Below are 24,652 nucleotides of genomic sequence, written 5' to 3'. Positions count from 1 at the left end.
TTGCTCGGACTATTATTCTGATTATAAGTGGTACGATAATTAGCAGTGTAAAAACACCTAGTGACTACATATTTTGTGGCAAAGCATCAACTGTAAGCAGCACATTAAATCAGCTCTAGCTAGCTAGCTAATTAAGCTAACTTTTGCTCCAAGAGTTGATAAAAACGGTTAACAGATTTCTTTTGACAAAACATTGAAGCACACAATTTTTGAGTGAAGAAATTTAAAGTTGTCTTTTAATGCCCACTGTCACGTAATAAGCTGTTTTAGTGTTGGCTACGGCTGTGTGTACTAAAATTGACCCCCTGATCCAAGTAAGGCCTTGAAATGTAGAAATACTTGTTGTAGCCTATAAAACATCAAGCTAGTTAGCTTTGTTCATGGCATGCAAAGGAAAATATGGAGCAAACCCTTCTTTATAAACTTACTGGACATTTTTTAGCCAATTAGGTTGCATACTTGAACAGGCAGATGTTCATGCTTAATGACTCCTGGTTCCAAACATGTTTTATTTTGAACACAACATGAGAGAAGGCTCTGAGGATGAAGACTAACTAATGTATCTCAAATGGCAAGTTTTGTTGAGGCTCCTTGAGTATAGAATTAGCTAGGTCAAAAAGTCAGTTGTTAGCTTAACCTTTGCCCACAATCTATCACAGGGGTGTCAAATATACGTCCCACGGGCCAAAACTGTCCCAAGAGACATTAGCTATAATTTTTCAATAAAAGTAGCTGCTATTTCAATTTTGTTCTCTGGGGGTCTCATACAATCATAGTGTGATGGAGCGCACCGGGAGAATATTTGCAGTTTGCATAATCCAGTGGAAATTCATCGACTTTTTAGAGTACTTCAAGATCCAATCAACACTAAAGTTTCCTGTATGTTAACTTTTAATAGCAGAAGCGGTGGATCCACCTTTTCGAAAAAAGGAGCCACATATCGTGCACATGCTTACCATACATGTGCGTACGTCATAGGTCCCACTATGAGACTCATCAAGGCGAAAAATACAACAGCTGTTTTTCTAAAAACGATAGTTCATGTAATGTGAACATTTTCAGAATATACATGTACTTTTTTGCACTAAAACAAAGAGAACATTTTTGAGTTGTCCTTCTCTATAGGTTATTATGCTATGGTTTTATTGGTCCAGCCCACTTGAGATGAAATTGGGCTGTATGTGGCCTCTGAACTGAAATGAGTTTGACACCCATGATCTATCACATAAGCATCCAGGACCCAAAGTGTTGGATTTTACACTGTACATGTTTTAGATTAGGCGTGTCCGAAGTACGGCCTGGGGGCCAATCGCGGCCCAAGGTCCATTTTTGATGGCCCCAAGCCTCCATCTTAAAATGTGTTATTTATAGCACAGATATTAATCACATTCTGAATCATCTGTACATTTGCAGTTTCTTTCAAGCGCACAAACAATACTAAAGTCAATCCATAAACGTCTCAAAAAGCTTCATATGGACTACTAAAAGCCAAAACGCTGGGAATTCTGCAAGATGGCAATAAAGAACAAAAACAAGAACTCTTAAAGTTGACAGGTTTTCAAATTAATGTTTTTATCATGATGTTAAAATGTTCTTGATGAACATTAAAAGTTCAGAAGACACAAAAGTGGACACAAGACAAGATCAAAATTATGAAATCGTGCAGAAAAGGCAAAATTTGATGCATAGAAATAGTTCAGAACGCAGGAAAATAATTATTTTGTTAAAAATGTTGTCTCCTGGTCAGAAAAGTCTTAAAAACAACATGAAAATACCTGAGGTATTCTGACAACATCAAATGTGGCCCTCTTTGAAAAAAGTTTGGACACCACTGTTTTAGATGAATGAAGCATCAAAGTGTAGCTGCACAAATAAAGCCAGCCCACGAGGGCTAAGTTGACCAGGTTATTGCTGTAGCAAGCTAGCTAACCGGACGCACTAATCATTACATTAGAGCAGATAGACATAGGGGCAAGTTACAGTATTGAACCACTTATTAAGCCTATACATTTGATTGCATACAGGTGCTAAGCTATGACTGGACTATCTCTGTTCAGTGACAGGGTTCAAGAAATGGTCAACTGTTTCAAATAAAATAATTCATAGAATGAGATTGTTGTGACATAAACATGAATGGAACAATTTAACCCTGATCATAGAATTAAAACGTATATAAAATTACAGCCTTGGAAACACTTTCCCTGATGTTGAAATAGTTGTGGATATAAACCTAGAGACCTAAATACTTAGGTAAAAGATTGGTGTTTTATCACAGACTAAGATGACAAGAGGAGAAAGAACATTGATTTGTGTGTGGCTATGCAAGTGAAAGTTTGCATGTTTGTGTGCAAATGCTATTTTTGCTCCTCTTTCCACAGGGTTGGACACCTGCCTAAGGCCTATATGATGCACTCGGCAGCATAAGATGTATACGTCAAAAGCTATAACAGCTATATAAGTGCACTGCATGATAATCAACAGTAAGAGGGTTCGTTTAAAAAAACAAGGCTTTAGGTTATCTGTAGCAGGCGTCGCCCAATTTTTATTTTTAAATTTGCATCTGTGTTGTTATTTACCCTCCTGCTCATGTGAGAAAGAGAAGCAGATGTGGGCTTCTTCTCAGAAGAGTGCGACAGCCCCTTCAACTGCAAGCTCCAGGCTCCACTTCTGTCTTTCTACGTGGCCAGATGGGATGCTCAACTTACACACAATCCAGACACATAGAGATGCCAGCCGACACACACACACACACACACACACACACCACACACAACACCACCACGCACGCACCACACACACACACACACCACACACACACACACACACACACACACACACACACACACACACACACATACCAGATGTGCTCCTCTCGTTCTCCATTGCAACAAACTATGAGAGGTCATGGTGAACTCTGGCTTAGTGACAGAGAAAAAAATAAACAGAAAAAACAAACTTAGAAAAAAAAATATGCCAAACACACATTAACAACCCCCATCATTCACCACGTCATTAACAATCCATCCATCTGACCATCTGACCATCTATTCTAGATTTGGAGCAGACAGCAGGTGGTTTAAATCCTAAGCCAGACACTGTCACACGTCACAGTTCAGGAAGGGCTCCCACATGCCATGTTGAAAGGTCTCCACGATTTCTGTAGCTCACTGAGAGGGTGGTATGTAATGATGCAATTGTGGTTAATTAAAGATGGAGGACAGACTTACAGAGAAGGAGAAGGAGAAGGAGAAGGACAACTTAAAAAAACAAAGGAAAAATAAAAGGAAATACAAAAATGAAAATCAGACAAATGGTGAGATGTCAGTTGGCTTAAAAGAGAAACATGTGTGACTGTAATAATGACTTTTGCCACTGCTGACAACATGATTTGTATGTTTTCCCTGACTGAGAAACACATGCAGAATCTCCCAGAAGGATATGCTGAACAGTTTTAATAAAGCTTTGCACACGGTTTGACGTGCAGACATCCTGCAGTGACGCGTTGATTATGCTAATGCTCGAGTTGTGTCCAGCTGACGTGGCCTTAATCTCATCTATCCCCTCCCTTTCCCAGGGGTCAATTTATCATTTAATTGTTAGCCTCAAAGTATACACAGGACTACACTTCCAAACACAATGGCAAAATGTACTCATTGATTATGCCTGCAGGAGAGTTCCACCACTTTGATTTGGTGTAATAAAGTACAGGCTGGCAGAAATGATGTGCACAGCTTGGATGGAACAAAAATCAATGGAATAAAAACAATCGTCCTTCATTTAAAAAAAATAGTAATTGCGTTGCAGCAGTTAAATATTTACAATGTCAAAGCTAGCATTTGCAAAACAGATTTGAGAGCTATATGTCTTCTGAATACTTATGAAGACCCTTAAATCCCAAAGATTAATTTTGCATGGCATCTTCAAATACTGCAGGATATAGCCGTTTTCACAAACAAGAAGCATCTGTAGTATCAGTCAATAGAGGAGGAATGGCAGGAAAATACATGCAAAAGACTTGTGAGAATATGAACATACTGTTGTATTAGAAAAAACACTAACTGGTGCATATGGAGACTATTTACACGTCATGTTCAGTAATGAGAAACAATTGTCTGACACATGTGGGGATGCAATTGCAAGAATAATAACACGTTATATCATTAAACACTTTAAACCTTTAGAAAAAATAAGGACTTCAACATTAATGAGTTAATTAGCTTATTTTAGCTCCTGAAATGAAAATAAAATGCAAGTAAAATTGATTTTTACTTTAGACTAAATTACTTCTTTAAAATATACATGAAAAAAATAATGTTTAGTGGGCATCTTTGGTCATCTATTACTCCTGGTGTCCGCTTGTGCCTATATTATCAGTACAGATGTTGTCATGTTGTTTCTAAGCTGCAGTGCAGACACCCACCAGCTTGCGCTGTAGCTCCAGTGATGGCCACTGCCATGCTGTTATAATGCTCTACTTCCTGGGTGTAAAGAGGCATAGATGATGGGTGGTATCCAGTGATGGACAGTAACAGAATAAATTTACTTGAGTACTGTACGTAAGTACATTTTTTGAGTATCTGTACTTGAGTATTATTTTTTGGGGAACTTATTACTTTTACTTCACTACATTCAGAAGACAATTATTGTACTTTTTACTCCACTACATTTCTATCAGTGCTCTAGTTACTCACTACTTTTGTTTTGAAGTCAGCTCATGAATGTCATTCTCTTTTCTGAAATCTGATCCCTAAAATGTGTTTGTGTAGTTCTGTTTGTCTCAGTGGTTTAGTCGTACCTGTATATCGTGTGTCTCCATGGTTAAACGTGGAGCAAACACAGAGCAAATTTCACTCAGATCAGGAAGTTCATTTAGAGGTGGTAATGATGGCTACAATTCTCCACCTGAGCACCCATGTCCATATCTTCAGCCCGTGTTAGAGGATTTTTTAAATGAAGAATGATATGTATCGTTTGAATTGTTCTCCCTGTTTCTCACTCTGCTCAAACATACAAACATTCACTGTCCAACCTGAGAAAGCGTGTCGAGCTACTTCACATTTCTTTCATTCCAGATGAACATTTCAAACTAAGTTGTCTGTGCTTGGAGTAACTCAGTTGCTGTTTTATTCCATGGTATAGTTTTTAGAGATTTCAAGTAATGGTTTCTAGATAAACATAATGTAACAGAATGTACTCCCGTGTATTCTTGACTGCATTAATGTATTGTGAAAATACGAAGTTTTGAGATTTTTTAAGAAGTACTTTGAATACTGAAATATTTAACTCAAGTAATAATTTGACAGAGCAACTTTCACTTGTATTGGAGTAATATTTGACCTGGAGTATCTATACTTTGACTTAAGTAATGAAGCTGTGTACTTTGTCCACCACTGGTTGTATCTAGTTGCACAGCCCCGTTTCTCAGTATTTTGATCTAGAAACTGGAGGTAAAATTATATGGAGCCTTTGGTTAAACTGGCATATAAACACTAAACCGGGGCACAGGTAACCAGCACAGGCATGTTGACGTTATCCTGCAGGGAGGACTGAAGGTTTGGGGTGCTACCTCTGCTACTGCTAGCCACACTCAACCAAACAATTCCTGTTTTTATCTATCTAATTAAAAAAGAAAAGAAGTGGTCTGTAGAGCTACTCTTTTTTTCTTGTATGAGATACTTTTTAAAGATCTAAAAATATATAAATGGATTGATTATTTTTTTGACATTTATAGCATACATTAAGTGCTGTGCAAAGTTCATAAGTACATATTACAAAACCTTCCAGTGACGATATGAGCCCACTTCCATATGACCTTCTCCAACCTTCAGGCTTCTTACCTAACATCGGACGTGTAACTGCCAAATCTTAATGTCTCTGTCTCCTGGGAGTGCTAATGAGCGCTACACCTGCTAACTCTGGAGGCTGTCACTTTACAAAGCTAATCACTGCGATGTCACTTCATTCTACTCTTCTGGACAGCAGCATTAATATAGTGTACTATATTCTCCACCTCTCAATTACCACACAGAACAAAGCCTGTTGGCTGCACAGTCCCTGTCTCCTCGTAAAAAAGAATAAAAGCCTGTAAAAACCTGCCTCCCTGAAGGGCTGTGGAGGTGAGCAGCTTGCTGTTAGTTTTCCAGGAAACTGATGTCAAGCAGAGCTGCAAAGCTTTATCAGGATACAGACCAAGCTAAGGTTAGGTGCAGGAGCATGAAAAGAATGTGGACTGATATCCACAAATCCAGGTCTCTTGTTGAATATCACATTAATGATTCATTTCTTTCTTATCATCCACGTCCTCGTCTAAAGTGATGTTGTAATTCAAAAGAAAGTGGCAACACAGCTCAGTGCATCAGGGTATGTCATGCATGGTAGGCAGCTGGACCTTCAGGACATTAACATATTCATGAAGTGGAAATACCAAGAAAAAGCCTCCACAGCCTTCAGGCCATAATTGTCTTTTTCATCATCCTTCTCTTTTACCAGCCCAACAACATTAATACTGCTCATGTTTATGAACTGGTGGGATATACAGTAGGCTGAATGCTTAAAGCGAGACATCATTTACTTCTATCCTGTCATGGAACAACCATTAACAAGGAAATACTGGTGACACAATCATGTTAAAGAAGTTTCACAACTGAAGAGGTAGTTCCTATTTGTTCAGCAATGGAAAATACAGCAGAGGTTGCTGCTTGTTGGAGACACAACAGAATTTTTTCTCCTTGTTCCCAAAAAAACCCCAAAGCACAGTTCTTAAAAATGTCCAACTTTGAAGACCGTTTCCAAAACCTTGTTTCCAGTGACTTAAAACGCTGTTTGCACGTTGGAACGTAAGGTCAAAATGCAGACAATTATTATTATTTTTTTTATACCAACATACATGTGGATGGGGCCGCCACCACATCACCTTAACTCTTACACACTAACACTTTTCTTTGGAAAACAATGTTCCACAAATCTGTCAGACACCAACAATGGCCAATATGGTACAACATTTGCAGAGGGCGGCAATCTTGTAGTTTTATATGCAGGAAAACAGCTGGTGGGACAAAGGGTTAGGTAGCTTGAGATGCTAACCAACTAGCTCTCTCACAGGTCTTGCAAGAGTTTACAGTCATGGGGGCAAAAAATAGATATGTTGTGAATAATTTGAGGTTTTCAAGCAAACTTGAAAATTAAAAATACCTTTAGAATATCTTCATGTCATTGTTTTGCCCAAGGACTGGCATAGCACTGTTGACAATGCAAGATGTCTGTAATAAAAGGGTAATCTATCAGTAAGTCATTGCAGCATTTCATTGATGCCACAATGCCTTTGTTAGTTATACTACTATACTGTTGTCTTGTCAATTGTGTAGGCAGCTAGTTGATTGAAATCTTTTTTTTTTCATACAGTAACTGGTGTGTTTCATTTCTTTTGATAGAAACATGAATTCTATTCTGTCTCTATAACAGGAGAGGTTTCCTATACACATCCAGTGATAGTTTTCTTTTCCTTTGACCATTTTACTACAGTCATTTTACCATAGTAAGTAACTTCTGTACAAATCACAGTCAAAACAAAGCTTTCCTGTTTTAATTTGCCTTCACAAAAAGATAACAAGGAAAGTGGGTCTCTGATGTGTCTCAGTTTGGTTTTTCCATATGGTCCACTTACTGCCTTAATTGGGGCCAGCCTCATTAATTAGCACCAAAGATAAATTGGTTTGTTGGAAAAAGAAAATGCAGGTGGGGGGTTAGAGAAGGTTAAGAGATGTGTGGGAGAAAATAAAGAGCAGAGTGTGTCTGAAAGGGGAGAAACTATAATTGGTAGGTAAACACACAAACACACACACCCAAACACACCACACACACCCACCACACACACACAAACACTCACCCACACACACACACACAACACACACACCACACACACCCACACACACCACTCACACACACCACACACACACCACACACACACACACAACACACACCACACACCACACACTGAACACACACTGAAAAACAAGGAAAATGGTAATGGCAGCAACAAGCTAAAAAAGAAAGCCGGCCTGAACTTGTACAACCTGTGACAAGCAAATTACACATTCACACAAGTAATGTGTTGGAACTGTGAAGCAGTTTTTTTTTATATGAGAGTCAACCTCAGGTCAGGTTGAAATAATAATGCAGTTGCTGAACATCAAAACAACTGCCTAAATAGCTATATTAGTATGACTGTTAACACTGGGAATTGTTAGTGACAGAAAAAAGGGCCAAGTTCTGCTCAAACAGGCAGTCATATTGCTAAACGCCTGCTACTGAGTGAAGCTTATTCAGATTATTTAAAGCTGTTGAGGAACAGATAGTATACGAGGAAGGACAAAGCTGCTGTCAAATACTTGTAGTTCAGTTAGAACATTACTCTATTCACAGGTTACATAAAAATTAAGTATATTTAAGTCCGAGTTGACTAGACACATTTCATCAGGCTTTATTTCTATCACTGTAAATTCCAACATTGTACTTACTTCAACAAATAGATTAATTCATTTTTCAAAACATTGTACATAAGTCATTACAGTTAATTAGCTTTCGCTCAAACATGAATCACGTTGGTACTCATTCATTTTATGTTGCACTAGATTGAATCAATTAGATTGAGTTTACATTGTTCCATTTCATCATTTATGAACCTTGCCCAGCAGCTGAAATGCAGACTGACGATATGACTGGCTATGGTGGAATTTTGCTACATCTACATTGGAGTATGAGTACTTTTGGAGGGAAACATTCACTGTGGTTCTACTGAGAACTCACCAAGGGATACAGCAACATTACATGTCAGTCTATCTGAGGCATTCATAATGAGGCTTAATGTGCTGCACAGATAGCACTGACTTCAGATAGCACTAGCAAGCAAACAGTTAATCTTTGAAGATTAAGAAAAAAATCTTGTCAAATAACTTCCTATTTCCTTCTCGTTCATATTTAAGCCTTTTAGGTTCACTGTCAATGTTATCTCACTTGTTCTTGACATAGTCTCTGTGATGTCACCCATTGGTGTGTGGAAAAGACTACTTGAGGGTCTGTTATTAAGTAACCATAACCACCAAAAATTAAATCCTCTTTAAAAGATTCAAATGACCATGTAAACACCTAATTCCGAATGAAAATTACCATTCCGAATTAAACTTAAATCCGAAGTAAGTGTCTGGTTTATTCTGATTTTAAATCCGAATTGAAAAATTCCTCGATCATGTATATGTTCATTCTGCTTTAAATTAATTTTGGTAGTTCTGCACATGCTCGTTCCCTTGTCCTATCGCGATGACACACATATTCCACGCTGGCGGGCACATATTCCAGGATGGCCGCCCAAAGGAAGCGTTGGACTCGAACCGAGACTATTTATTTAATACGATCCTTAGAAGAAATGGATATCATGAAAAGATTTGAGGGACGGAAGCATAAAAATGTGGACCTTTTTAAAGCTGTAGCGTCCAAGTTAATCGAGGGAGGAAAATTGTCCTTACTATGTAGACTTCCATGTTGTAACCGAAAATAAAAGAAGCAGGAACTGGAGTCTGTTTTCTTCCGGTAGATGTAAATACGTCACGCCCGCCCCTGTCCAATCAGAACCCTTACCAACCCCCAGACCTTAAGTGGAATTTGGAATTACTATTTCCATGTAAACACGAAGGAGAATACTTTAATCTGAATTATTTAATTCTGAATAATTAATTTAGATTTAAAAAACATCATTTAACCGTGGCCATTGTTGAGGTTAACTTTAGTGACCGAGTCTGCCCTTCATTATGCATAACAATTTCCCCCTTTCCAGTTATCCTGAATGGGCTTCTAGAAACCAAACCCTTTTCTTTACACATCTCTACATGTTTTAATATACTGCAAATTGGTCATTTTAACATGGAGCAGTATGGGTATTCTTTGCTAGCCTCAAGTGGCTATTGATGAACTTCAGTTTTTAAACCTATTGTTTTCATCTTTCAATCTTTAGAAGCTGCAGCTTCACTAAGCCTCTTCTCTTTTTTGGATAAAGTTTCCAGATCAATATCAAACAATGTGAGTCTACATTAATTTATTCAGGTTAATCGATAAGCTATTCTAACATGCTCAAAGCTCCTGTACAGCTGTTCTGCTCATTCTTCCCAAAAGCTTAACTAAAACAGTCCTTACCTTGAAATCTTGGATTCTTTGAAGCTGTAGGTGATGACCGTGTTAGTCACACAAAGTAATTAACTAATCAGACCTCATGTTGAACACAGTTAGGATCTGTTTGCTTCATCTGCAGGATTCCACCTGGCAGCATGTTTATAGACGTCAGTGACATTTATCCTGTCAGCTAGGGGGAATTCAATCCAACGTCACATCAGAGTGATTTGGCATTTTTCCTCTCAGAGCAATCTTTAATATTAAATAGGTCAAATCTGGAATCATGTTTTTAGCCAGAATCCCTTCAATTGGCCAGGTGAGCTAAAGAGTGTGTGTTGTGTGGTGTGTTGTTGTGTGTGTTGTGTGGGTGTGTGTGTGTGTGAGTGTGTGTGGGGGGGGGGGGGGGGGGGGGGGGTTCATCTGCTCATGCCCAGCATTGAACTTATCTCCTCCCTGATGATCCCTATCAAATGAGCAGCTTATATCTGTCTGAGGTTCACTCTATTAATCTTGTCAAATGGATTCAGAGAGCAAAGATACTGCAGTCAGACACGAGGACAGGGGACCAGATGGCTCTACAGATTGGAGGGAAAAATACAGAGCAGTCAGTAGATATAAAGAGGAGAAAGACAGGGGTCAGTGTTTATCTCTTTAAAGAAAGGGGGAGAAGTGTTTACAGGGGTGAGACATCATAAGGAGGGACTCACAGCAGGAAGCAGTCTGGAAAAATGACTGGACATAGTTTCTACTGTCTCTTCTTCTCTGATGTTAAGTCATAGCCCTTTCCTTTACAACTTGCTGTCATTACGAGCAGCAAACAACACACGGCTCCTTGTTGAATAATGTATGACGATTGAGTCGGGTGTCAAGACAAAAACAGCAACACGTTGGTGAGGAAACACCAGCAGTACCTTCAACTTCATGTGAGGAAGTGCCTCTGATGCAGAATTCACAAGCAGCACCGTGGTCACCTTTAAGGGTTTAACGGATAATAGCATAAATTTGAATGTGAAATATATCTTCTCTCCCATGATGTCATAAAAATAACAGGTAGACCATCTGTGTTGTGGGAACATTCATAAAGTCACCAACTGTGGCAGATCAGGCTGAGCTTATAAATAAGTTACTGGGAGTGGAAGAATGACCTTCACATAAGAGTGAAATAATTGAGGCCTTTGGAATTGTCACTGTAAGAGGTGCTTATGAATTGGAATATGTAGTACCTGGGGTGTACACAAGCATGCAAAACACACATGTACACAAATCTTTCATTCAATTCAATTATTTCTGCATTTAAGTATAATCCAGGATAATACAATAGAGGAACTAGATATTTCACAGGGCATTTCCTCAATTACCTCTCTGCTACAGTCAATGTTTCAATATACTTTCTCTCTTCAAATATTATCTGGAATGAGATCATGTATGAAAATTAAAGCATCCATCTCAGTCACATTAATTAAGTTACACGGTGTGATAACTGGATATTGAAGAGGAGCAGTAATTGGGGGAGGTTATTAAAATAGAATTCACATGTTAATAATAGACACATTTAGCCCCGTATCATTTTGGCTGAGAAACACTTTCCAAATGTGACCTTATAATAGAAAAGACAGAGGAACAGAGCAGAGTTAATTTTTAATTTTCTCTGTTCATCGGCCAGCGTAGTAGAGAAGGAGTAGAAAATAGTTCTTGGCGGTGTTAAATGTCTTCTATTTTTACTACATCCTTCATGGAGGAAGCCATTGGAGTAGTGATGCACTGATTGTGAAATCAGGATACTGATGCTGATATCAATACTGATTACCGATACCGATACTGATGTTTAAAATGGCAATCTTGCAGACAGCCAATTCAAATAGTACTAAAATGTGTTTTCAGGTATATGTATTGCATATGTTTGACAGTATATAATACATTTGAAGGGGAGGAAGATGATGATAGCAACATATCTGTGGATGGATGAGAATACACTGGCAGTTATCTAAGACGCCTCAGGCCATCAGGACACTCCTGCATGTATTTGATCAGTATGACAGTGCATTAGCAGCATTGTAGCCAGAGAAGGCTGACTTTCCAAGAAAACACCCTGACTTTCTAAATCCAGGTTTGAAGTCTTCCCTCTTCCCGTAAAGTTACATGACAAAACTTCAGTGATCTCTCTGATTATTAAATCATGCATTAGCTTGAAAAACAACACAAATGACTGATTGAATTCAGACATTCGGAAAAAAAAAAGGTGTGCTATGAATCACATTTCAAATCCAAACCTCACTACAGGCATGTTAAACATGGTCTGTATTTAAATGTGTTAACCTTTCATCATTGCACCACACCAGATACTGATGTGTACAATATTCTGATTAAACTTACATTATCAGTTTGATATGCACGGTGAAATATACCCAACTACCCCAAATAATTACAAATGTGATGTATAATTCATGTGGAGCAGCCTCCAACAGAATATTAAGTCATTGTTAAAGTGGACATGACAGCTTGACATTTCCCAAACATGCTCATTACAATATAGCGGCCAGAAAACAAAAGTTCAAAGCACTGCTTTGACAAGGCTGTTTTCAACCAACAGTGCTTAATTTGATGTAAAGCAACACTTCAAAGTCAAAGTGCCTTCAATTGAACACTAAGTAAGAGAGGCTATGAGTACTGTTATTTATGTTAATATTGTTTCTCATGAGTACTTGTTGAATCACACTTTTATGAGCTGAGGGAAAAGTTCTGTTTTCGATTTGCTTCGGAAATAAAACAGCTATGTGTTTCATACAAAATGTACAGATTGTAAAATGAGTTTCTGCATTTTTGTCTTAAAATTCTAACCAGATAAAAGACACACTCACTACTTTTTCCGGCTCAATCTAAGATGTAAGTGTGTTTGGGTGTCCCTGGAGTTCCACCTTTCGTGGAAGATGTCAGTAGAGAGCTTTTTGGCTTTGCGCAATAAATCACTCTGCCACTTATGACCAGAATCAAACAGAAATAAATGGACAAACATTTTAAAACTCCTTTTGGGATTGCAGACAACATGTTAAATTACCCAATGAAAAAGCAGCAGATTTGGTTTAAGTATGAATGTGAAAGCATGTGAAACAAGCTGATTAGAAAAATAAACAGAAGGTACAATACAGTAGCACAGTTGTTTGCATCACCTACTGATGGAGAGAAAGGTTACGCACGCACGCACACCACGCACGCACGCACGCACGCGCACGCACACACGCACACGCACACACGCACACGCACGCACAGAAAAGACAGAAATGAAAAGGCAAGGGCTTTAAAGCTTTGGTAGGGATTTGGATCCAATAAGCCATGCAGGGGATTAAACCATGTTAATGCAATGCCTGCACAAACTGGCCACACACACATACACATACAAACAGAGAGAGAGAGAGGGAGAGGAGCTGGAGAGGTTGTGGCATGTCAGAGGTATGAAATTAATAAGTCTATATAATGTTGTGTACAAATACAGTAATACATTTTGTTATTACACAATACTGCATCAGCTTATTTTACATGGTCAAACTTTAGTCTGATCAACCTAGGCAGAAGTGAAAGTGTCCTCCTAGGTTGAGGGTGTACTTGGAGGCATACCTCTATATACCCTATGAGGTCCTAGGCTTCCCCTTTCCCACCTGCACTGTGTTCTTGTGTTTCCTTGCATTGTCTGGGCGTGTGAATGCAGATGACTCAAAATATTTACCCTGACTTTATCTGGACTTTTTCCTGCTAGCCTCCAGACAAAATGGCCATCATTCAAACTTAGCTTAGCTTCACAATGAAATACTTTTCACTGCTAGTCTCAGTTGCCTGTATAATGTTTTAGATATTTTTTATTTGTGGTGTGGGAACCTCCTTTTACATACGTCACTGTTAGAGAAGACTTCTCCTCTCCTCCACCCAGCCACCCTCACTTACACCCCACAGAGTACATCAAGTTGTGAAAACACATCCAACACAGAAAATCTTCTGCTGTGAGGTGCATGTGGGAACAGCAAGTTCTTGAAAATATCAGGACCTGAATGTCCAGAAATTGTAAGAAGAGGCCAGTGTGAAAACATCTTAAATGTGGGATGTTCCGAAGCGAACCAAACTAGTTGGTAAAATGTAAATTTAAATAGTAACTAACTGACCTAATGCCTAATGTCCCGTTCACACCAAATACAAACGGTCGCGCTATTCTCTCTAAACAAATATGTCAGAATGGGAGGGAGGGGGGAGTTTGCACGCCACAGCAGTCTGTTCTTAACAAGGTTGAGCTCGCGGACATTGAATTGAGAAGCCGGGTATGCTAAAGGAGGGCAGAGCTAACTTCCTACTACAACCCACAGCTGGATTCAGGTGACAAAGTTTTTCACAACTCAACACATAACCCTGCTTACTCTCTGTCCTCACAATGAGCTCCTGTTTATTCCTGATCCCATAAAAACAGGTAGTGTCACAAAGTTTACGGATGCTGCACGGAGATAGAATCAAAGTGTGCCATATATTCTAGATGAGTGAATCTCTGCTGTTCCATATGTCACACCACACGTCACCGGGTGATCTGCACGCTGATTGGCTATCGTAGCACGATGGATTCGCTGGAATTCAGATATTTCAACTCTACTGAATCATTCGCACAAATGGATTTGCTTCATTCGCGCCACCAGACCACTACTCTCGTCTCTACATTGACTTTACATGCAATTCATTCGCTCGAATGATTTATTATGATTTTATTCGCGGTTGGTGTGAATGCCCCATTCGGGTAAGAAAACACTTAGTAAAACAGTCAAAAATGAACACGGATAAACACAGGATCAAGAGTCTGTGGGTTAACAAAGTCAAATTAGTTTGCTAAGTGCAGCTAACATTAGCAAAGCTAGCACTACATTATTACTGCATACAACTTTATCTCCATTTTCCATATCAAAGTACTGCCAAACCAGGCCGTGCTTCGAAATGCTTTCTGTCATCTGTGCTTGTTCAGATATGGGTAGTGAAGCATTACAACAGTATGCCTGTCACCATAGCTATATACTGGTTAGTGGAGGGGCTATAGCTTAGACACAACATATTACCAACATTTCAGGCCTACAATTACAAAAAATATTTAACTAACTAGTAAGTATGGTGCCAACTAGCAAGGGTGAAAATATGGAATAATGAAGTTGACTGACTGCGCACATCTTTAGCCTTAAAAGGGATTAACTCAACCAAAGCATTTTCAAGGCTTGTGCTGGATATTGTGTCGAGTCCAATGAAATAAATAACTGAACACTCGTACAAGAACCTGTCAGTATCTAACAACTAAATGTTCCAGGTTATGGCCAAATAATTAAAACTTCAAATGAAGCTTCACATCTCCTAATTAATATACTCCACTCTAACTCGTGTCAGCACTTTTGTTCTTTGGGCCATGGATGATTTAGCTGCCCAGAGAGAAGTTTTTTTAAGAGTTTCCTGCATGAGGCCTTATGCTGCAACTCCACTGGAGCATACCAAAAGTCTCCATATGAATTTAAGTGTTAACATGGGGAGAGAAGAGTATCCTGTATCTGTGCTGGCCTGCAGGATACAGCTGTGACATTACTCAGTCACAAACTGAAGTGTCATTGACTTCAGCCTGGAATAAGTGGAGAAACTTCAAATGTATTACAGTAAAAAGTTGAAAGTCTGCCTTAGCCTACAAAATAAAAACAGTGGCACTGTACTGATTGATCGGTAAACAATCAGTGTTATCAGTATGAGCATAGATTCTTTTGATAGATGAGGGTACATCGTGCCACCGAGAATTCTTGCTACTTGTCCCTGTTCTAGCAGTTCCCAGGATGTAAATGATGTAACAGTGCTGAAATAATTAAGCCAATGATTTTTTCATAAATCTTGTGCACTGCAAATCAGACATATTGGATATTTGTTGCTTTCTAATATCATAGATCAAACACACAGTGATGGCCTCACTTTAATACTAAAAATGGAAAGTAACAAAAAATAATTTGGATGATTCAATATGGCTTGAAGTCATCAACTATCCAAACCTATTGCTTTTGTTGTGTGCTGAAAATAAAACAGATCACTGTCCCTTGATATGTGAAGGCAAAACAACATCAATTCACCCTGGATGAAATGCAGCACAGAGACTCTCAGGGGAGAAAAGCAAATTGATTGTTGGCTGAATGGAGCCAATGAGATCAGAGCTTTTGGGACAGCATGCCTGTCTGACATTTACTGATGAATACTTTTCAAGCTGTGAGGAAATTAACAAAATGTAATATAACAGCACCTTGTTGATGACATGAATGCCCTCAGAATTCATAACTAGGGTGAAGTGTTTCTCTGAGGGAGAGCAACATAATAAACCATGTATGTTGACAGTAACCTCACCTTGGTTTAAAAGCACTAATACTGTATTTTAAGCACTTAAGTGAAGTACCTCTTTCTGCATTACTACAAACACACCTTTGGCTCTGAACTTTCTGTCAAACATGTCAAGAGCTTTACACAAACAACACCAGATAAACACACACACACACACACACACACACACACACACACTTTATATAAGACAGCATAATAAGCATTTATGTTCACATGATAATAATCATTAGAATTTCAAAAGAAGTATTTTATGCATATGTGCAGCTACACTTAAATGAAACAGTGAATAAAGATGTCGTCAATGCAACTCCATTATTCACTACCACCATCTAAAACCAGAAAACACATTACACAATACATACGTTTTATAGATTAAAAAATAAGTGAAATATGGTGTATGGTGGTGCGTTTGTTGGCTATTTATTTGCGGTACATTTACATAAAAACAATGTTTCACAGCATCAAGCAGTACTATCTGCAAAATCAATTCAGTAAAGCGTGGTTCTAATCCTCTGAGAGTGCTAAAGGCTGTGCATGGAGGCACTTTAAGTGTCCTAATATGTAAATGAAAGACGAGTGTTATGTTGCATTACTCAGAGAAAATGTATTTGTTCAGTTAGTCTTGGCAGCTTTGACACAAGTCAGATATAAGAGACATGCTGGTGTTACTCTCATAATGATCCTAGTTTGTTTTCATTATGAACAGACTTTTTGTAACATGTTTGATTAGGCCAAAAGGGGGAGTGATAACTCAAATGATAATGAAGTGCAGCAGTTGGGTGGGAAGAGGGGATGTTCCTGAAGCAAATCATGCCATACTTGTTTAAACAGAAATGATTACTAGATTAACAGTTGACTGTGAAGGTAAGAAAACACTCAGAAAACCGTAAAAACTGAGCACAACTTATTTAACACAGTGTACACCCACAGAGTCTGTGGGTAAAACCATAGACTGTATAAAATTTGGACGTAGTATCCGTGACGTCACCCATCTGTTTCTGAAGTGCTGTTTGAGGCCAATCGTCGGCGGGAGCCATATTGCTGCTGTTGAGCGATTGTGATGTAAAGAGGCGGGCTTTGAGCCTCCTAGCCAACAGCTACAGTGTTCCCACCTGTCAATCAAGTCAGCTGTGCCTCTCATTGGAAGACTTGTAATCTCAATATCTTTGAAATTGCCATGTTAGAAAAAAATTCACCCCAACAGTGTGTGCCGATCGAGAAATGAGCTATCCAGACTACACTTGTGTTTTGTACCAGGCTGGGAACATGTCTATTTCTGCTGTAAAGATCGTCTTCTTTTAATTGGTGAGTATGTGGTTTCCAGTACTTCCGGAGCCCGCCTCAAGCGGATCCTTGACGAACTGCAGTTTTTAGCACTTCCGCATTGGACTCATATTTTTAGACCAGAGGTTGCCGCTTGGGTAAAACTCATCAAATTGTTGTGTTGAGTGTGGCTAACATCAGCAGAGCTAGCACAATCAGCCTTCAGTCCTCCTTGCAGGTTAACATCCACATGCCTGTGCTGATTTGGCAACTCCACAGTGAAGTTAACACAGCCAAAATACAACTTAACTATATTTTCTAGTTCAAAGTACTGCCAAACTGTCAAGCTACAGGATGCCATGTTATCTGTGCTTGTTTACATCCAGGTAGTAGAGCAATACAAGGCAGAGATACAGCCTTGACTAGTGGCAAGGGGCCGTGCTACAGCTTGGACGCAACATCTAACCGTAATTTCAGGCCTAAAATAATAAACATAACACTTATTCGTTTAACTGACCAGTAATTCTGGTGCAGACTAGTTAGGACTAGTTACGTTTGTTCAGTTAAACGCAACATCCCCATTGTGAAAACTTTTTTGGTAACACTTTATAATAACTACATTCTATCAAGCATTGGTATATCATTACCTAAACATTAGCTCCTATTTAAGTCATCATGTATTCATCATTCAAGTATTACTCCACCTCATTTCTAGCAACGGGAGAAGAGAGTAACAACAATCAAAGCCACTCCAGGGCTGTTCAAACCTTGCATTAACATGTTTTTTAGTGATCGAAACACAAGCTGTTAATACGAGCATTCACTCCTTGCATCAACCATTGGTCTTCAGTGATCACTCATGATTAGATCTCACTTTCCTGCTTAGGATGCAAATTAACACAAAGCCCCATACATCTTCATTAGACCATAAAGAACATCTAATGGTGATTACAGACTTTTTTGCAAACACGGGGTGTCTCAGCCCAGTGTGAATGTGTCCCTCCCGGTGTTATGGTTTTAAAAGTGACACTGTAAACTGGAGAACTTCAGCTGAATGTAACGGTGTTTGTGTTGTTTACACAGTTGTTGAAACACAGAGGGTGTTTTAAGATTCAACATCCTCATCAGATAAGTATATAATGATCGCCTACAGACGTTTATGAGGGATGCATCCGGCTGAAAGTCAGCAGTTAACAGGGTCTTGGTTTAAACCAAAACACCGGCGAACCCTTGCCTCGGCTTTTTGATTTAAAATTATTTTAAAGCCGTGTTGAAACATCTTTGCTACTCGCGCTTATCTCCTCTCACGTGTGGATTCAGTGAATCCATCTGTGATGAAATATAGCACCATCTAAAACAGCGAGCTGAATCTCTTCATGCTAACAGGCTAACTGTTGTGATACCTGCCGGCCCCTCTTCTTCTGTGGTGTCATCTGTGATGAATGGTAGTCGTCTCTGTTTTAATGCCCTCTACTGGTCTGGTGGTGTAGTGCATTTACTTTTTATTTCCGCCATATGTCACTGGCCTGATTTGCACAATCTACCCGAGGCTTCGGCCCCGCGGTCAAAATGCAGACAACAATGGGGGGCACAGAACCTTTTGGTTCAGGGTAAAGTAGTTCTGGGGGCTAAAAGATCCCGGAACTTTTGGTCGAAATGCACCTTTACTCTCCTCCTCAGCACGGGACCATCCCATACTGAAAATAAAATTAATCTTCCTCACTGAATAAATACTTAAATTGGATTGTTATTTATTTATCTTATTTATGCAGATACATATTAAATCAGTCATGTATGAGGGGAGAGGCTGAAACCATAATTTGCAAGTCAATTCTCTCGATCATATCATTAGTTTATATCTATCTAATTGGGCTGTCTGTGGAAATACAGAGCAGATTGTATCCCTTAGGGCTCAGAGTTGAGACATGACGGACAGTTCTGTGTTATATTTCCTCATCTCCTTTATATATAGGGCTGTGCCTGCACAGGTAGTCGGCAGCTGTCAGAAACCAGGGTGAGGGGTATGCATGCGACAGTATGCTGTTTTCTTTCGAGTTCACAAGGTAGCAAAACCAGGTTTCTCAGACCCAAGATGAGGACTTATTCTAGTTTCTGAAACTGGGTTATAGTTTTTACATGCACAAACACAAAAACAGGATACTTAACAACCTGATATGAAACTGAATACGCAGGTCCATGTAAATGCTGTCCTGATAACTGATCTAAACGATGCAATAGATATCAAGTAAAGGGGGTGAAAGGGTGATTTACCATTTCATTAGGGAGGTATTCTCTCAGATGCTCGTCCATGAATGATTCCCCTCTACAGTACACCTTTATATAAGATGGTATCGATCCAATCGATATCAGAAAAGTCTAGCATTTGTATTTTTGCCCCAGATTGTTAAAAAGAAAGTTAGGCTTTCAGACATTTCACCTTTTGATGTTTTTAGTCAGGCCTGATGAATGGATCTCTGTTTTGCAGGGACGCTGAGCGGCTCAGCGGAGCAAAAAATCACTACTGCCACCGCTGCAGAAAGGGTATTGATCTGTTTCCTTGACCAGAAAAATCAAGAAGGTACTTTGGATGTCACTTGAAATTTAGCATCAAGGTACCCAGCCATAGCTCCATGTAACTTGCTTTCTTGTTCCTCATACACACTTTGAAAAATAATGCTATTAGTTGCATCATATAACTTGATTTTCCCCTTCTGTAAGAAGAGAAATTCTAAAGGAGTCTTTGGTCACCTCTGTGAAGCCTTTGCTCTTTAGCAAGGTTTTTCTAATCCTCAACATGAGCAGGAGCTCGCTCCTATGGATGGTATCAGGGGAGGTTTAGCTCAGAGTGAAATTAATCCAGTGTGAAATCAAAGAGCCCACTGTTGTACCTCAGGGAAGCCCACAGAGGACACTCATGATGCCTTGCATGGCAGCCATGTTCCATCACTGCTCTCCAAGCAATGTTGTGTATGCGTCTGCGTGACAAAACATGCCCTTCTATCCTTAAAATGACACAACAATGGCAGACTCCCTGATGATACATTCAAACTATTTAGCATCAGATACAGTGACATTTATATTTCCATCAGCTTTTAGCCCTGGAAAACAAAAAAAAAATACCCTCAGATACTTATTATCAGCACAAAGGACAACTCCTGCCTCCCACCGCTGCAGACTCTTTTTTTTCTTTCACTTTGACAGCCGTGTTCAGTCTAACTGGCTTGAGGTTCCACCCAGACAAGGTCAAGGCGTGCTGTCTTTCTGCTGCCCATTAGCTGATTCTCCTGCAGGATCAACTGCTTCAAGATATCAAGGAACAACATCAAGCAGGCCGCTGTCTCATTAGCACGGCCTCTCCAGCCCCCTCACAACCGGGTGGAGAAAGTTAATAAAGGCATAAAAAAAGAGCGAATTCATGATCCTGAGGGTGGGAGGAAAACATAGGTCTAAATGTACTGTACCTTGTCGGAGGGGGTGAGGAGTTTGTTGTCTCGGTTGGAGAGGAGCAGGTTCAGTGACGCAGAAATCCTGTAACACAAACACGACTCATCAGCTTTAACATTCAGAACAAACTTGCACACATTAATCTCACAATGTACATCTAACATGAGAAACGTGTGTGCTGTACAGCTGTGACTAATTTGTGAAATGAACATAACAATAGCAAAATCTTAATGTGCGTCATTCTCTTCAGAACTGCTTAATGTCTTGAAACTTTGTCTTTTATTGTGAAATCAATTAGCATTTGTGAGATAGGCAAACAGGCACATCTTGGGAGATAAAGTATTTCAATTAAAAGCTGAAGATTAGATTAGGAAAATGCTTCCTGAGGCTGTAAAACTCCAGGAAGCAATATCATGAATCAGCAGGAACATTTTTCCACTTACATAATACGACTTTTGCATATAATTCAATTAAAGTTTGCTCTGTAACAACAGGTAGCTCTATGAGATTGTGTCTATTTAAATACAATCAGACCCAGAGGAGATACTGAGAGATTAGAGAGCAGAGCAAACAAGAACCCTTCACTAAGAGAAGCTGTCACAACAAATGCTTATTAACAGTTTTTCTGACATAACTGTATCACAGTGATAAATAAGTGCATTTCAGGGCAAATATCCAAGAGACAGCACACAACAGACCCTAATTTTAGGATGCTGTTGCTGCTGTCATTAAATATCATGGGCTACATCCACTGAAGCATGATGTGACGCAAAACACTATTTCTAGTGACAAATGTCAACGCGTCACAAACAGAAAATATCAAACTGATTATTTCCTGAGGAAGACTTCTCAGGTTCAGTCAGGTCCACTGTACCGTAAAATTCATCCTCTGTTATTTAACAACTATTCTTACACTCTTTTCTGAGGTCTCAATTCTGCACTGTTCACACCTGGATGCATCCAGTGATCAGTCAGATTCTGACACAGTTGCTGATAACTACAGGAGTCTTCTAAACCACACATCATGAAGTTGACTTTAGAGTCATAAATCTCTGTTCTGTGAAAACACAGACAAAAATAAATCAAAGGAGAGAAAAGGAGAGGAGGACTAGAGAAAATTCAAGGTGACATATTATGCTCTTTTTCATCAAAATATATTGGTCTAAGAGGTCCCCAAAACATCGCTTTAAAGTTTATTGCTCAAAAAAACACTTTGAAATCAGATTTTGGCATGCCTGTAAACCCCTCTTTTTCAGCCCTGCTCAGAACAGGCTGTTTTCTGTGTCTGTGCCTTTAAATGAGAATGAGCTCTCTGACCACGCCCTCTCAGGAAGTGGATGTGCCCTCTGCTGTCCAGCACATTGATCTAATGTTTACATGTTGGCTGAATATACACGGCTGCTCACAGACCCGCGTTACTTCAACCCTCTGAACTTGATCCAGAATCTGATCCTGACGGAGAGGCGCCTACAGCAGGACCTTTCTGAACGATTGGTCACAGATTTAGTGTTTCTTGTTGTTTCATTTGTCAGTATGTAGACGTGTGTCTTGGTACACAGCGACGAACATGTAGCTATGTGGCTATGCTAACTAGCGCTAGCACTTTTCCATGAAAAATAAAAATCATCCACTAGAGCTTCAAATCTGCAGACGTGGGGAGTAAAACTGACCTTTGTGTTTATTAAGACAGCCTACAACTAGCATGCCTCCCTCCTAAGCTGCTTGTTAGCACACATATGTGCAGGTAATGAAAAACGGAGGAGGAGTTGAGTTGTGTTTTATACAGTCTATGGGCCAAACAAGCTCCGAGCTCTGACTCTGTTGCAGACCGGATGGCGTTGTGACGTATGCAAAACACAGAAAAATGAAATGGCTTGTTTTAGCACACATTTACAGAAAGGTGGAGAAATCAAAACAGGGGCAGAATGGATTTTTTTCATTTTCAGGGGGTTTGTAGACATGCCAGGGACACATATTTGAGGAAGAGAACCATTAAAAAGTTGATTTTGCATGATATGTCACCATTAAATTCTTGTTTGTATTTAGGAAATGGGTAAGAATATAAACTAAGAAATCATAATGTTGGGGCGCTGGTGGCCTAGCAGTCTAAGCGCCCCACATACAGAGGCTACAGTTCTCTTCGCAGAGGTCGCTGGTTCAATCCCCGGCCGTTGACCATTTCCTGCATGTCTTCTCCTGCTCTCTACTCCCCACATTTCCTGTCTCTCTTCAGCTGTCCTATAAAATAAAGGCAAAAAGGCCAAAAATATAACTTAAAAAAAAAAAAATCATTATGTTTAGATTTGAGAATTTGCATTCAATTCTTACCTAACCCTAATCCTTGTTTTCTTTTTCATGCTTTTACAACAATTAGCAAGCTAAACTGAATAAAAAATAAACAGCCATTTCAGTTTTTGCATAATATTTTGTGGTGTTTTCATAAAGCAAAGACTCTCAGGTCATCATATTTTGTACAGTGTAAAAGGAAATGGGACTCAGTTTCTGTCTTCAACTCTCAAAGTCTGATCTCTTGTGGAACATTTTCACATCGATCAACTTCTAGATAAACAAGAAGTTATATATAATTCAGGGATGGATTTCTGTTTGATCTGCCCATATGTCCTTCGTCTTGGTTCCCGTCAGAATGTTCTCAAACCATTTTCCTTCAAATTTCAGCAGGAGCTTATCTTTCACAGAGTTAACATCACAGCACAGATTATTCCTGTAGATACACAGCATATCCACCTCCTCAAAAACTGAGTAAGCTCTTTTGCTCATGAAGTGTTATGTACTTTGCTCCAAAACTTTCTTGTTTATTCTTTCCTCTGCTCAGTGGACTCCATAATTGGATCAACACATATTTTCGTTGTCTCCATGGGATCAGAGAAAATCTTTGAACTCCTAAAGAGAACCATATAGCTTTATTCTGTATAGTATCTAGACTTTTGAAGTCTTTTAAACCCACTCCCCTGCAGCATAGTTCAAAATATTGGTCCTACTACCAGTGCGTTGAGGAATAGCCTCCGCCTACTCTACAACTAAACTACACCAGCACATTTCATACTGATGTTTTAGTGCCAATGGTATATGAGACCTAGTCTACATTTTAGTTGGAAGAAATGGTATTTCAAGTGCATCTTATAAACTGAAATATACAGTAGAACTATTGTGGCCTCTTAACAATGCCTAATTTTTATCTAAGGCAAAACAATCTTTTAGGAGGTTTTAACCCAGTTGGCCTTTTGTTTTTCTCTCCGAATCAATGAGAGGAGGTTTATTATCTTATCTCTCCATGGTGAGCTGCAGCGATGATAACTGGATGGTTATTGGATTGAAGCCACAGAGGGCTGACTGATCTGTGACCTTTAGTGATCTTAGCCTGAACTCTGCTTGATTAGAAAAA

The 24,652-nt window shown here is 39.3% G+C and overlaps 1 protein-coding gene across 2 annotated transcripts in view; it reads right to left on the bottom strand.

Moving 5' to 3' along the window:
• The window catches only part of dlgap4b (discs, large (Drosophila) homolog-associated protein 4b), a 100,332-nt gene extending 78,999 nt beyond the window's left edge, over window positions 1–21,333 (bottom strand). For both annotated transcript variants that reach the window (XM_034694398.1, XM_034694391.1), the window contains exon 1: window positions 21,267–21,333. The gene's annotated coding sequence lies outside the window, so the exon portion shown is untranslated. The remainder of the gene's footprint in view (window positions 1–21,266) is intronic.
• Window positions 21,334–24,652: the final 3,319 nt, after the last annotated feature.

The sequence above is a fragment of the Notolabrus celidotus genome, chromosome 1 (assembly GCF_009762535.1).
Source record: "Notolabrus celidotus isolate fNotCel1 chromosome 1, fNotCel1.pri, whole genome shotgun sequence".
NCBI classification, from domain to species: domain Eukaryota; kingdom Metazoa; phylum Chordata; class Actinopteri; order Labriformes; family Labridae; genus Notolabrus; species Notolabrus celidotus.
This window is presented reverse-complemented; position numbering and strand designations above follow the sequence as displayed.